Genomic DNA, 16936 nt, shown 5'->3' on the forward strand with positions numbered 1-16936 from the left:
ATATACATATTTGAGAGTAATCGATATGCGTTTGCGTGTGTTTTCAGGTTGGCGTACGGCTGTGTGCGAACTATACCGGAACTGACACCAACGACGCACACGGTAAGTACTTTGAAATGCAGATGTATTTTTATAAGGGATATAATATACGCGGATCAAGCGACGACGACGCGGTGATGGACGAGGACACTCGGGCGGTATGCGGAGCGGAATTTGTATTCCATATACGATGATACTTGAGAGCCTCGATGTATTCACCTTGCCAAGCGGAGAGTTCAGAAACGAGAGAGACAGTATAGAGGGGTAGAGATAAACGTTCACGTGAAGCTTTTAATAGTGCGAACTTTAATATGCCCGCGTGTATGTATAGAACGTGTGTATAGCACGTATAGACTCAACGGATTTCTAGTGCTCGAAACTTTTAAGTCGCGCCAGTGCAGCGCTCCAGACCCTTCGAGCTTCGCTCGGCGCGCCAAGACGGATTTGAAACTAAAAGTTTGTTGCCGCGCGATCTGTAATATGCATGCATAGCGGCGGACAGGATATCAGCTGCTAAATGATCTCGCGATCGGTTGTATATAAAGCTCGATGTCGAAAGACCGCAGCGCATGGAGCTAACTTCGATTCGAGAGTTGCTAATACTTCTCGCGCGAAAAGAGATTTCCTGTATTTGTGTAGCGCTCTTGCTAGCACTTGAAAATTTTATTGTTACCCGAGCGCGTTGACATTTTCACCCCACGAGTGAATCATTGCGAGGACAGCGTCGTTCGTAGACGGGTTGGTGTGACAAAGTGATATGTTCGCGAGACTCTCAATTCAGACTGAAGGATATTGATTTTATCTTTGTTGAAAATTTATTTCATAGGTCCACGATGTATATCCATCGGTTGGTGTATGACGAATCTTTTTGATTCGACTCGACGGACTCGTCGCTCTGTGTAACGATGCAATATATAACTGGCGTTACTTTGACTCGGTGCCTCTGGCATGCGCTCTCATACATCTTTGGATCCTTGTCCGCGTGGTTTTATACGAGCGATTCTATAAAAGAAAATCCTTAAAATTCGAGGCTAAGATCGCGATTGAAATATTTGTCACTTGATTGACGGGTGTAATCAACGTTGATGATTGTTTAATACAAACCATAGGAAAATGGGGAGATATGTAAATATCTATAAGTATTTTTGTATTCCAAAGAATACAAAATATCGACAAACTCAAAAAACACACCGAATCCTGTTTCACGCTTACTAAATCTATACAAATATTTTGTTTACCAACAAATCTTTTTCGGTTCAGGCTCTATTGACTTCGTTCGACATTCAGTGAAACTCCTTAATAATGAACTTGCACATAACGAGAGCTCGTGTTTACAGCGAGAAAATCTGAAACAATTAGTTGGTATATGAACGATATTTCAGTTATAACGAAACGGATATAACAGGAACTCGGGTACAATGAGCTAAATTTTATCAAAATTTGATTTCTAACAAAATATACACCATTCCAAGTCCCTCTGAGATGTCGCACTTTACTTTTGACCAACAGGTACTCTAATACCTAAACCGACCGATAGATGGCTTTATGATAATTTTCATGAAATCCTCTTGCAAAATAACGAAGATCAAAAAATAATAAGAAAATTTTCAAAGGATATTTAAAAAGACAATCCTTTGTTTGCTCTATCTGTTTTAGTTAATAGTTTAACAATATTCATATTTACTTCTCCTCCCTTAGTTTAGTCAATTATATAAAAATTATCCGTCGATATAAGGGGAACCACGACTGATAAGTTAGAATTCAACTTATTTTATAAAAACTCTAACAAGATCGACGTCTCGTCAGTCGGACGTTGACCTCTTCAGGGTTAAAATAGTTCAAAAATTAAAATTATTACATGTGGCCAATTCGAATCTTCGAACAGAGATTTGATATTGAGCTTATTTCTAACTTATCTGCTATGGTTCCTCGTGTATTGGTGGATAATTTTTATACAATTGACTGTACTCGTACGGTTAGCACTTATGCTTCGTCGGAAGTAAACTGACTTAATATTTTACGATATCGTTCTACAAGAGAAGAGCTACAAAAAGTGACTAAAATAATTCTAATCATGATTTTATCCTCTAAGGATTTTTCACAGAATTGCTCGTGTTCACGAGCACGTATACGTAGTATACATAGTAGGCATCCACCGAATCCCCGAATTGTACAAGATACAGGAGACGCGGGCCGCTCAAAGTCTGAAGGCTCACTCGATGTTGCAGCCACTGCACACGGTTGGGGAGGCCTTTGTCAGACAGAGAGAGAGAGAGAGAGAGAGAGAGAGAGAGAGAGAGAGAGAGAAGCGCGAGGTATGTACACATAGAAGGACAAAAGCCAAGCCGATTTAATTACTCCGAGAGGAATCTTCTGTATACGCGCATCCAACGCGACTGTTGCGCTGCTGCTGTTGTACATCCTCGAGCGTGTGTGTGTTGGAGTCGTCGTCATCATCATCATATAATTTCTCTAGAATAACTTTTTAACCGCACGGATACGAGCGTATACGGCTTATTGAATCCAGAGATGCGCTATTTATAATAATATGCATGTAATCTTTAATTTGGAAGTTTTTTGCTATTCACTATGACCGACAATAATTACCGAGTGGCAAGTAGCATACACGTACATTTTTTCTTGTTGTTGTTATGGTTTTTCATGCTTTTCATGGCATTCCGCGCAAGCGAGCACACGCTTCTCATTCATAAATGCACTCACACACAAACACACACTTTCTTTTAACTAATGCCGCGTGCGCACCCGCGCTCACAGCTCATTTACTTTTTATACTCTCTCTCTCTCTCTCTTTTCTACGAGCTTATACATACCCTCTCGCAATGGCATTCATCATCCTATTCATGGCTTGGTTTCCTTTCACTGCGCGCGCGGGCTTTTCTGCGCCAGGGTGCCGCTGCCGCGTTCCTCTGCCCGGGCGAGATGACCAAAAATGTCTTCGCGCGTGCGTAACCCTACACTGGACAAAAATAAAATTTTTCTTTTCTTTATTCAAACTTTTAACATGATCCGTATATTATACGCCGTGTTTATAGCATGTCCTTGAATGAGAGCGTATAATCCGATGCCACGAGTTTATCGTATAGTCTCGCGTGAAATAGAAAAATCCTCCTCTTCTCCTTTTAAAAACACAAGTGACTTTATACACTCGCGCTCGCCCCGACGATCAATTACTCTCCAACGCAGAACTTATTATATACGTAGTATACGCTATACATGCAGGAGCCGACGCGTGGAGGACCTTCGGCATTGCGGATGTAAAATGCAAATGGAATAAAAAAAATCACGAACTAACTCGATTTTCCGCGCCCTGTATAGCTGCGGCTATCAACCGCAGCAACGGGGAAACGGCGTCACCGCCGCCACCACCACCAGCGAATATAAATTGCCACGCACTTTTCTGCCCATAAAAAGCGTCATATAAACACGCATCGCGCGCGCGCGCACACACCATGGGCGCATGGAGGGTTCGCGAAGAGAGACAGCTCAATTATAAAACTCAATTAAATCTACGCGTTAGATATTATCTTTTTCGTGCTCTTTCTCTCTCGCCCTATCATTCGCGGTGAACTGCATCTTTTAAGCTGTGTACGCGGTTAAATATAATACGCGCGCGCGAAGCGTGTGGAGAAATGAAAAAGGACGACAATTTTTAAGCACACACAGCGGCCCAGCTCGTATGAATTGAAAAAAAAGCAGGTACCGCGCGCGCGCGACGTGGCAAGTGCACCCTTGTGCTTTTGCGGGTGGGCGTCGTAGTACACCGTACGGTACCGGAATAACTTGTCTCTGACGCTCGCCAGCCATTAAACACAACCGCGTGATATTTTTCACTCTCTCTCTCTCTCTCTTGTTTCTTTCGTTCTTTCTTTCGAAAGCCACACACACACGAGGGCGCAATACACTGCACCGCCGCCACCACCACCACCACCTACCGTGGCCCTGCGAGTATGTATATGCTGCTGCGTGCGCGGTAATTTTGTAAACAACTCTCGCGAGATTACGATCCGCCGCGCTCGGCGCGTAAATGTATGTACAACCGCGCGCAAAGGCAATGGAATTGGGCAACGCCAAAATTTTAATCATATGCAGCTCGTGAAAATTATCTCGGGCATAAGCCCTTTCGATGATATACATAGAGAGAGAGAACGCATACGTATGTATAGAAACGCGATGATGTTGGCGATGATGATCAATGCGCGCCGTATTTGGATGTACACCGATGCTTCTATTTCTATCGCTGCGTGAATGTGCAATCATGGAAATTATTCTTCCCGGCGTACATATCCCGAAAGCATATCGAGTGCGCTATTACTAAATATGTGTCGAATTCGATGTATATAACGCTGCTATATATATACAAGCGCGGTGTTGAACACGCCTTCGTTACAGCAACCTGCAGCGCGCGCGCGTCACTCGATATGCTGCGTTCTCCGAATCGAGAGCGGCGGAAATGCAGTTTCATGTGCGGTTTTTTTCGGCGAATTTTTGCATTTTTGTTACGATACAATTATTTCGAATTTACACGATGAAAAGTTACGCGTTGCGATTCACAAAAAAAAAGTAAAAAAATAAAAAAAAAAAATAGTGGCACGGTTCGATAAATAGCGTGTACCCAATAATCCGCATTCAATTTCCGGCTATTCGGGACTAATCACACTTTACTTATACGCGGTGCGCGAAACAAATAACTCTCGGGCAGACCTCGAATATCCGGCGAAATAATTTCATTACTTTGTCCGCAGAATATATACACGTGTTTAGTTAATTTCCCCGGAGTAATTAGCGAGTGAGTTATAATGTTGCGCGCGGTGACAATTTACACCGATCGGTTTTCGCTTTTTCTAAAATAAATTTTGGGCTCGGGTGTTTGCGAAATCCGCTTTGGCTGTAATTCAATCGCTTTGGGCAACAACGAGCAGCCGCAAAATAATATAGAGGATCGCAAATAAAGATATCAACTCGTAAAATGTCAACCGTTAGCAGGTTTACGCGAGCTATTTGGCTAATTTTGCAAATTTACTTGGGAAATAAGTTGCGAGACTAACACGTCAGTATCTTTTACTTTATTTAGGATTCTCGCGAGCTACATACAAACTCTCGCTTCTGCACGCACACACACAGCGCACACATAGCGAGAGGAAGAGAGCAAGAAAATTATCGTGGCTAGAAATTAATTCCTGCCTCGACGTGGCGTACGTGCACGGCTCAGTAACAGACACCCTAGCTACGCTGGCTGGCGCGCGTCTTTCTTCAGCGAACCAGCGGGAGATAGCGAGAGAGAGAGAGAGAGAGAGAGAGAAAGAGCTCGGAATATATTCAAGCTCACGTGCGCGGCAAGAGCTTGTTCTTCAAAAATCAGCCGAGCTTTGTTTAATGCACGCCAGGCGCGCGCGCGCGAGCGCGTCTAAGCTGCACGGCGAATGTGCAAGCACATAATTCCCGGTTAAGGTATATACGAGTCAAAAATTTCAACAGGACTATAGCCGCGCTACTCGAAGGAGAGCGGCAATGTTGCATATAAATTCATTTGCTACGTTGTTGTATGCATATTAGACCGACAGGCGAAAAAAGTTTATTTTCAGGCCAGACAGTATAGAAGTAATCGTGGTACAACAACAAGAAATAATACGTGAAAAAATTCGAGCCCTTCGAAACACACTTTTTTATCATTATATTTTTAATCTTTGCCATTTTTTCCCGCTTATACATCTCGAACGAACGAAGTAAAAAGCGAAGTTCCGCACTTTGCCCGTAGTACTTCAGACCCGCAGCCGTACCATTGACGAGCTTACGTACATTATTTTAAATTTTCACGCGCGCAACTGCTATACGAGACGTCGCGGCTTTTTTCTTTTCAATTTTGCTCCGAGCCATACACCGCGCTGGAAATATCTGCGGAGTTAAGATTATCGCGCGGGTTTCGAGATTTATCTTTCTGGCGCGCGCGCGCACACAGTGCAAGGTATCTTCTCTCGCTCGCTCACGCTGCGTATAGTACTGCACTCTCCGCGAGCTATATTTCCCGATGCTCGGGAGTATAGCAGTGTGCTGCGCGCAGCTAACGGCGTACACAACCCCCTATATATGATATAAGACCGTAGTAAAAGAGCACGAGACTGCACCCCCCCGCGTCGCTGCCGCTGCTGCTGCAGCGTACTGCAAGCCGCGGCGCGTATAGCTAGCTGCTACTACTACACTACTCTACTGCCTCTGTTTTATGGGGGGATTTAGCGGTAGCAGTAGCAGTATGCAGCTATATACAAGGTTTTCTGAAAATTTTTGATATTTGTGGCCTAGCCGTGCGTAAGAGGTATATGTTTCAATGCTGCCCTACATTCGTATACGTACGAGCTTTCATATATTAGAGCGTTTTTTGCGCGTTTAAGTAGAAAAAAAATGATGATAAACGACGATCTCTCGATCCGCAGTGGTAAATTTTCAATTATTACATACGAATCTGATGGGTAAGAGCAAGACGTGATCTCGTCCATGGAGCTTGATATCCTCAGCTGGATAAACATGACCCGATAGCCGGAGATTATCGCTACCGATAAATCCTATCTATCTATCTCTGCCTCTCTCTTTCTCTCGTGCCCGCGGTAATGGACGCGTGCGGGAATCCACGGAAGCACCAGACGAAAGAAAAATCCCGATGAATTAGCGCGGAGATTTTCGTGGCCGTTTCGTTCTCAATACCGTAGTTCGTGAGAGCAGCAGGGATGAGCGAGAGAGTACATCGTTATCATCGTTGAATGAGAACTCGGCACGCTGCCTCCCCGCGTGTATATCCTTACGGTATCGTCGAGCTTTAATCTACTCCGCCTTCGTTTCCAGAGAGCGAGATCTTAGATCCATCCGAGCTGGAAATCTTCGACGCGGGAGAGATTGTTACAGCGCGCGTATATAGTAGTATAGATGGGAATCACGCGAGAGAGCCGTGTCTTTGTTTCGCGGAGTACGAAACTAATGGCTTTTTACACGAATTATTGGAAAAATGCGGGATTGCCAGGAGAGCTTGCAGAGAGAGAGGGAGACGAAAGCCACGAAGAATTTCTCTGCTATCAACGCGCGGTGTATTATCTGCTTCTCTTTTTTCTTTTCTTTATATATTTTTTTCTTTTTCATTCGTGTCTTTATTCCCCGAGTCCAGATTCATTTCGACTTGTTGTTACTTGTATTTATTCATTTATTTACTCAGCTTTGACCTATTTCCGATGAGAAACTGTTTCCCCCTTGGTTTAATTAACGTCGGTGCGCACTTGCTAAAATAATGCCAAATGACTCTTCCTTATTAATAACAAAAAGCTGCTTATTAAACGTCGGGGAAATAACAGTTTTTTCGAAAATGTAACAAGCTTATTTGTGCTCTCTCCATCCCTGCCACCCTTACTCTTCTCCTCTTCTCGAAACGTTTCGCAATTAATTGTGCAGTCGGCTTTCCGTATTCAAATTCAAAAGGTAAACAAAGTCTAAAGTTGTTTGCTTATTCCAAATTTTCCACCGGCATATCATGCGCGCCGCGCCGAGCTTTCGTATCTGTGTGCGCCCCCTTTTTTATACGCGGCGCATGGAATGGACCATTGAAGCTTTTTTTTTTGTTTTTTTTCGTTACTATCGAGCCTTAATTTTAAAATTAACGTCTGCGTGTGCCAGGGTATGCCTGAAAAAATGTGCGTGTAAAAACTGACGGAAAAATTCGATTTCAACTATATGCCGAGCGCTGCTTGTACGGTATTCTTCTATCCCATCGTATTTTTCTCTATCTCTCTCTCTCTCTCTCTCTCTCTCTCTCTTTCAAGCGTATCAAAACTCCATGTTGACCGAGTGTATATAGCACGCACCTTGCGCGAGCGTAAAACGAGAAGCAAACGCTATATATACATATAAACGTACATAGATCGCAGCTCCGCACAGCTCTCGACGTGAAAGCTCAACCTAGATGTATACTTTTGTACCTTGTGTATTGACTCGACGTAAAGATAAATTTAAAAGTCAATTGGTACTTTTTGATACATATCTCTTCCTACATCGTGCGAGCTTAACTTACACGTCGTCGTTCCTAGGAATACGTCGATCCGCAACCATTACATCGGTTATTATTTTTCGATCACACGCGTCTCGTCGCTTTAACAATTTTTTTTTTCATCGACGGCAACGTGCTCAAATATATACTCAGGCGTGCGTACGAAGATATCTCTCAAAAGTAATGCCGAGCAAAATTGCTGAGCTATCAAAACTAGATGCTCTATTCGATCAGCTCTCTCTCTCTCTACGCTAGAGTATTCAAACTTATCTATTATTTGCGCCCACAAGTATATTTAATTATATTTGTACACCGATCAAAGTCGGTATTTATCTTTACAACTTTATTGCCTACGATCGCGTTCGAATAATTTTGCCAAAGCTAATGAAAAGAAAATTTTCAATTGCGTTCGAAATTCTCATTTTTCACTCCTCGGGGCCTTCCATATAAACTGGCTGCATATCGTTGAGTCCGTGCACACTGCCTCGTATATATATCCAGCACAAATACGCGCGAGTCCTCCGCAGACTGCAACTATCACTCTAGAATTCAAAATCGAAGCTCTTCCCACGGAAACGAGTATATAGTTTATACGGCATAGCCTCCTGCGGCAGATTTTAAGCCGGAAGGCAAGAGACACGTCGAAAAGTGTACACACATATACCGAAAGCATACTCTTCGAATTTGCCGATCTCACGTACACACATACAGTCTTATATATATAGCATAGCTGGACCGTATACAAGGCTTATATATATGCGCGAGAGGCTAGCTTTGCCCATATGAACGACGATGTCGACGAGGACGACGACTACGACGTCGCCGACGTTTGCACAACGTGCGCCCGGTGCCAAAAGTTTGCCATCAGCAGCAGCAGCAGTGGCGAGTGTGTGTGTGTGTGTGCTAGCTGGCGTGCAGGTCGAAAGCAAAGTGCTGCTGCGTGTACAAGCCTCGGGCCTTGTAAACATGTATACGGGTTTTAGCCACGGGGTCCACGCGGGGAAGTTACGCGTGTAGTATATAGTATCATAAGCGAGCTCGAGTGGACGCGACGACGACGACGTTATGACGTTGGTCATGCGCTCGAGAGGACTTGAAAAAAAAAACAGAAACTGGAAATATCAAGATACTTGTTTGGATGCGATTGTTTCGACTACTTGATGAAAATATATAGCCATATTGTGAAGGGTGTTTGTGGTAAGAAGTATAATCTTTGGCAAACATGATTTATTAAAGGTAATTTTTGTGGTGTCACGTTTCATTTTTATATAACAAGTACAGTGTAAATCAAATAATATTTTGTAGTTATATATTTGACTTTGAATTAGGTAATAATTCGAATTATTTAGTGACTATGTAATTTCAATATTTTAAAGTATGCGACGATAAAATATTTAATACTTCGTATACCATAAATAAAATCAGTCTTCATATAATAGTCGGAGCTCTGTTTTTGAACGAGTGATAGATTAAAATTTGTTTTGATATAATCGGCTTCTTACTTATTCCTAGAACTTTGCCTGCACTCATGTGATTTCTCAAAATTTGGTACTGCGCCATCTAGCGTCAGCTTACATACCATTCGCTTGAAGATTACAAATGTCTCAGAGAAGACTCACAATCATATGTCTTAAGCGCATTTCTCGGTCTCTTATTCACATTTATCAACAATTTTGAAAATTTTTAATTGTATATTATATGAAAAAATTAAAAAATTAAATTTCAAATGAAATATCTCATGATACGAAAAATTTTAACGAAAATTTCGATTCCATTCCTTCAAATTACGTGATTTCCACTTTCCATCCCCGAGCTACGCGACGATCTTCTCGATTGACCACTGAGCACGCTCGGATAAAAAATAAACAATTAACAAAAAATCGTGCCTGAGATATACCAAGGACAGCTCTCAGCTGTCGTATGCATATTTAATATTTTATTTGCGCGCTAACCCGCGCGCTCATAAGAATCAATACTCGAGTCTCGAATAGAGAGTACGATTGCTGCAGCGAGAGTGAGGCAGAGGTCTCTTATTCCGTAAGACTCGGGACTTCATTATTCAAGCTCATCCGTGTATAAGGGCAGTGCAGCGGCAGCAGCAACGAGCGATCGTTGAGCTTGTACGTTCGCGCGTGACACGTAAGTAAGTACAGCTATGTGTACGTGTATTTTACGTGCACTGCACTGCACACGCAGCACACGGCGCAGTGTGTGCGGAGAACAGCCTGTGCCAAGCTCTGCGTCTGTGTGTCTGTGTGTCAGTATCTATATATGCGTGCACGTTCATGGGTTCGCTGAACTCGAGCAGCGGCGGCGGCGGCGCCCAACTGTCTTCCTTTAAGCTATATAGCATTATACCCACTCTGTGTGTGTGTGCAGCCTCAGAGCTTCTTACCAGCCGCTAGCTAGCTAGCTCTCTCTCTCTCTCTCTCTCTTGCGACGAACAATCGACACGACGTTTTCTATATCTTTATTTCATCGGACTTGAATCACTGAACTCGAATTAGTTTATGGTGCGCGCGAGCATGCGAGCTTTTTCCAAGGATCGCGAGGTCGCAAAAAGTTTCGCATCCGAGGAGTTTTATCGTAACTACTCTTTTCTGTTATACCTATCTGCGAGCACATATTTCATCGACTCGATTGAGAAATTCGGATTTTGTTAATGAAAAATATTAATTCAATCAAGTTGGTTGAGGTTGAGAGCTTTAAATCGAGTAACGTCGCATCCGGGATAGGCTTGATGCAACAAGATACACTACTCGGGGGCGCGCTACACTGCTTCGAGGCATTCTCCGATATGACTTTGATATTCAAAACTGGAGCTTTGTGTATAAATTACACAATATGCAGATCCTTTGATGCGATTGCATCTGTGCAGAGACTACCAAGTACAACTCTCAACACTGGTAGTGTGCACAGTGCAGCCCGATGTAGCTCTCGAAGTGCAGTATGTCTGCAGTGTACGAGGAATTGAAATTATATCTCTCGGTGAAATAAGATTCATCTATTTATATATATACGCGACTCGAATCATCATTATAGATATTATACTCGCCGAGGAATCTCCAGTTTATATGCCAGAAAATAATTCTCTGATATTTTATTCATCCTGTCTTATCCGCGCGCGCGCGCAACCTACATATCTCGCGGGCGTGCGCGGGATATCCATCAATCACGATCCAGGCGCGCGAGTAATATTCACTTTTTTACCCCGAGCTCTAGCTCTTCGCGCCCCCGATATTACATGTACGCGGAGCTAGAGAGCTGACATCGATCTTGCGGCGCATCGGCTGCAACGACGCGACGACCATCATATACATGCGAACGATAGAGCGGCCCCGATATAATACGTACAGGGTGGAAAGCGACGCTTCGGGTGCTTATGTAAGTGTTGCAGTGTATACGGGGGGCGACGGATGCGCGCGAGCAAGATGTATGGAGGTTCTTCGCGCGCGCACACACACACACGCACACACACACACTCCGGTGTCTCGAGCCGGGGGCGTGAGAAAAATGCGTATTTACATTATAGTAGCACCGAGTACGCAGTGCGCTATATATAATGCGCAACTGCGCGTGTGCAACGAAAATTTATGCAGCGCGTTTAGTGTACGTGTATGTGTGTGTGTGTGTGTGTGTGTCTATGATTTTCGCAGAGTAGAGAGCCATTACGCGCGAGTCCGACGCGCTCCGATACAATTAATGGGCGCTACGGACAGCGCGAGAAACAGAGAGAGAGAGAGAGAGAGAGAAGGAGGAAGAGAAGGAAAGAAAGTGCCATTTTCTTCGTGATATATATTCCAACGGGTATTATTGTTTCAAATTCTTGAAGCACGAGAAAAGAGGAAATCGAGCGAGAGTTTCTGCTGCTGCTGCTTTACGGAAACTCGCAAAAAATTCTCTCTCCTTCTCTCTTATAAATTCGTTGCGCATAACAATGAGACACGATCTCCGCGCGCGAGTTTTATATAAAGCCGCATCAACGTGATGTCAATCCTTCGTATACGTACTCGCCAAGCCGAAAACGAAACATTTTTCTCTCCGTCTAGCTGTCTGTCTTTAATGCGTTAACAGATTTAAAAAAGCGTATTGTAATATATATAGCCTCGGTATTAAAAGTGGCAGAGATCCAATTCATAATGAAAAAAAAGGGAGATATTTACATGTGCGCGAGAAAATGAGCGCTGCGCATGGTTATATTATAATGCAGCTTATATTATACCGAGAGAGAAAAAAACGAAAGAAGTTCAAGGAGTGGCGTGTAGCGAAATATTAATAATAAAAAAAAATACATATAAGCGCCCACGGGTTCGGGGTCCAGCGTACGGCTGAATAATGCATCTTGTTTTATGTATTACGGATGCTATTACTCGTCATGTAAAATGCATTCTCGGCTACGGTAGTAGTAGTAGGCAGCGCGGAGCTTCGTGTGCACGCGCGAGAGCCAAACCCCAGTGAAATGGCTCGCAAAATAAAAAATGAAAAAAATGCAAATCCGATTCCTTTTTCTTCGCTGTGTAGATTTTTAAAATAATACTTTTTCGTGTTTTTATAATATGTTGTATATTATTTTTTTAACGCACGACCTTACACGAAAATGCTGTATAGAGATCAAGGTTCAGAACTCGATTTTGTTTATCTATGAATGTACTATAGTATCGTATAAGATTTAAATTGTTGATTCCGTATCAACTGTAAATAATCCTCGTATATCTTGGCATTCGATCGTAGTTAATATTGCTGCTGTACATATCAAAACACGTACGTCAAACATTTGAATCAACTTAAGAGTACTCTTTGAATATTCATCTTCTCCCTAGTCTATGAGTACATCTGTCTAGTCGGTTTAATTGCGCAGCTATACAACAGAGTCTTGGGCGCACGCGCGTATAAATCTCAAAGCCGAGCTCGGCGGCAAGAGAGTGAAAAATATGCATCTAAATACTTGTAGGATGTATGTATTGCTCGCGCGCGCAGATACCTATATACCATATCGCCATGGTACAAAACAATTAAAGCTTGATATATATACGCGCCGGCGCTGACCCAAGGCTAAATTAAATCCAAGTTTACACGCTCCGCATATAGATGTGTAGTGTGCGCGACGCGTAAACATAGTCCGTAGCTAAACAAGACATCCTTTATGTCTGGTGACTCTCGGCGAGTAGTAGACCGCCACCGAATCCTGTACCATACCTACTGGCCATTCGATTATCCTGCTCACGTGTATATATATAGCTGGGCAGCGCGTCAACGACGATACCCCGTATACCTTGTGCTTCTCGTTCTCTCTTCCTCTCAAGTCCTCGCGTATATATATATTCGGTCGATCCGTTGCAGTCTAGATACACAGAGAGAGGGAGAGAATAAACAATACTCGCGCGTACACGCACTCGCCTCCGAATTCCGTTTCGGACCTTGGTGAATAACGACGCGCAGTGCAGAGGGCCGAGTTGAAGTTTGCTCAGTCCTCGAATAACGATGCTGCCGCGTAGCAGGTGCAGAAATTCGCCTGCACTTTGTACAAAGAGAGAGAGAGAGAGAGAGAGAGAGAGAGAGATGAAGGAGGAAGAGGAAAGAGAGCTTTCGAAATTGATTTTTTTCACCATTACAACGTGTATATCGCATAGTTGCTCGCCCGCGACTGCATTGAATTTCATTTTAATCCATACGTCGTGAAATACAAATGATCGCCGCTGTTGCTGCTGCTTTGCATAAGAAAAAAGTCAGCCTCCAGTCAACGTGACATTCGAATCGTGGCGTGCGCGGGCGTTCACGCTTCTCATGCAGCCGACGGTCTAGTCGTCGTCGTCGTCGTGGCTTATGTATACGTTATATTCTCGACAAAGAAGCCAACACCGCGCGAGAGAGCTTTCTTTCTCTCTCTCTATATATATGTATAATATCAAAACTTACTTGGGAGCGGGGGAGAGAAAAAGAATGGACAATCGTCTCGCACCCGCGCGTACGTATAACCGTATACGACGACTGAACAAAAGAGCGCGGGTGAGAAGAAAAAGTTGCAACAAAAAAAAAAAGAAGAAAGAAGAAACGAGAAGGAGAGAGGGAAGAAAATCCAGTGTAGAATAGCTAAAAAGAGGAGCGAGAAAGAGCGAAAAAGAGAGAAAGAGAGAGAGAGAGAGAGGGAGGTGGAGTAAAAAGAGAAAAGGACGAGAGGAACGTCGCGCAGGCGGGCATGAAGACGGATCGCGCGGTGGCAAAACTGCTGAAACTTGTTATACATATAAATGTATAGATGTGTGCGCGAGCGGGGGCGCCCACCCCTATATATATGTATAAAGAGCAGGAGAAAAGTTGCCCGCTGTGTGTGTGTCTATAGATGTGTAAGTGCATACTATAAGTGTATGTGGATGTGTGTGTGTGTGTGTAGAGAATTTTCAAACCCGCGTGTATAGCCATAGTTTTCGCGTCTGTATACCGTTATAGTGGCACAGTGCACTGTAGCTGCTGCTGCTGCTGCTGCAAGTTCTGTGTGCAGGCACTGTACTTTTGCCAAGCGAGAAAAGGCTTATATATAGCCGCCGTCGCTTCTGCTGCTGCTGCTGCTATAGACTATAAGGAACTTTTCCAACGGCTAACTCGAACCTGATGCAGTAAAGCTACGACAGTCGCCCTTGTATATAAAGTTGACTCGCTAATTGCTCTATACCGAGCACACGGGCTGGGTATATAGCTCTTTCTCTTTCGTTCTCTCTCTCTCTCTTTCTTCGCCACTGCCCTCGTTGCCTCGGCTGCAGGTGCAGCTGCTTAATTGTTTACTTTGATTCGATTTTTCGAACACAAGTTTTACACGCTCGTTCAGTTTTGAGATTTGCAACTTTCGTCGTCGTCGTCATCGCCGTTGCGCTGCGTTTCGTCGCTAGCGTCAGCGTGCCCTGAATTTGTAAATACGAATGTTTTTTTTTATTCGCTGTACAGCGTCTCGATGAAAACAAATATGGCTGAATTCATTCAAAGTATACAGAGTTTCGAACATTTTGAGCCTTGTTCAGTGGGTATAAGCGAAGATGTCGTTTCGCGAGTTTCGCGTGCTCTACAAAAATTTTGTGGTTATACTGTTAAAAAATATTTTTATTAATTTTAATGTAGAGTTGAAGAAATATTTCCCCTGCGTTAAATTAAATTTAAATGTTTTTCGTGGATGATTTTACATGAATGGTAACGTGAAATTTTCGTCCATGAACCTATGAAATAACCGCGTATTGACTTATAGAATCATTTGTACTTTACCACTTGTGGATTTACGGAAGAAGTTACGCGCCATCTAGTGCTGGATGCTGGATTTAACATTCATAAATTTTTCACACAATTAACCCATGAAAACATTAATTTTTGAATTATCTCTAATGAAATACAGTAACGATTTCCTCAATTTGAATGTCTAATTTTACATTAAATCGGCATCAAATCTAAGATTTTTTTCAACAGCGTAGACAAATACGGGCGGATACGAAACACGCCGTCTTGTGCGGCGGTGTTTACACACGCAGTATTACTGCACACCAGTCTACCGTGTGCGAGCGCGCGATACCCAGTCGTCTACGTTTTGTTATTACAATTTTGGATGAAATAACGTACATAACATTCGACAGTAAGAAGCTTCCCCATATATAAATGTACTATACTCGCTGTTCGGTGCGTGTCAAAATTTACATTTATCGCGTCCTCGCGCGCGCGCGCGTGCCCCGCAGTCGACTACATCAAAATGTATCGTCGCGCGATTGTCGCTGATGACGTATCGCGCTACATCCCTTTTGCCACGTCCAAGCCTAGATGCATCATAGATAGATAGATGGATAGATAGACAGATACGCGTGCCGTTCGACGAATGCGTGCAATAATCGGAAAATACGTTGCGTGTGTGGGAATAATATTATCTTGCTGGATAGTAGTGTAGCGGTAGTATAGCAGTAGAGAGGCTTGGCGGGCTCGCGTTGGAAATGAACTTGCAAATGATATCAGGGTCCAACCAAAACTCTATCATGAGTTTACAAATGAACTGGCGCGTGCTGCTGCTGCTGCCGCTGTTGCAGTGCAACGCCCCCGCATGCAAAGAGCATATCTATATACGGCAGCACAGTAGCAGTCTGTATATGACCCGCACAATTACCGTGCGCCAAATGCTCGTAATAATATTTTGAGTATAGGTCGTACTCTCTCTCGCTCTTCGAATGTGCGGCCTGTACTCGCCCGCTCGCGCCCAGATATATACGTATATATATATCAAACTCCGAAGAGAATACGTTCGCTCGAGAGATAGTCGTTAATGAAAATACCATCGCTGTGTATGTATCTGTGTGTGCATATACGTATATATGAACGTGTTGAAGCACGCCGCATCCGCATTGCAGCATTACTAGTCATTTGCTACAACGTCGGCGACGTCGACGACGACGACGACCACTGTTGTACAATGGGTTCTCTCAGCTGTGTGTACTTTTTTCTGTTGACCGATTTATACATAGTACTCGGTCGGACTTTGTTGTCTCATGCTAAATCTCGTGCTGAATTAAGTCGAAGTTTTTACCACGTACCGTCGTCTCCAAGCTTCTATAAAAACAATACGATAACGACCGTATTTTGCCTCCGCGTGGCTCGTATAAAATAATCGAGGAGAAAAAGAGAAGAATATTTTCATCATTCGACTACGAATTCATCAGAGAGAAGCTTTGCTCGTGTCAAAAAAGGTCTCGAACGTCTCTATCCTCTCTTCTTTTTTTTATTAAGTATAAAAAGCAATAAAAGACGAAAACGTCAAGCGAGAGCTACTGGAATAATTCGTTGAAGCATTTTTAAGCACGGCTCTCGAGACACGCGTATATATAAGCAATA

The 16936-nt window shown here is 43.3% G+C and overlaps 1 protein-coding gene across 3 annotated transcripts in view; it reads left to right on the forward strand.

Annotated features, from left to right (window-relative positions):
* Positions 1–16936, forward strand: part of LOC106653825 (follistatin-related protein 5-like) — a 170711-nt gene that overhangs the window by 80089 nt on the left and 73686 nt on the right. For all 3 annotated transcript variants that reach the window (XM_023462726.1, XM_023462728.1, XM_023462727.1), the window contains one exon: positions 48–102. The gene's annotated coding sequence lies outside the window, so the exon portion shown is untranslated. The remainder of the gene's footprint in view (positions 1–47; positions 103–16936) is intronic.

Source organism: Trichogramma pretiosum, unplaced genomic scaffold (genome assembly GCF_000599845.2).
Source record: "Trichogramma pretiosum strain Unisexual culture from Peru unplaced genomic scaffold, Tpre_2.0 scaffold1, whole genome shotgun sequence".
Classification (NCBI taxonomy): Eukaryota; Metazoa; Arthropoda; class Insecta; order Hymenoptera; family Trichogrammatidae; genus Trichogramma; species Trichogramma pretiosum.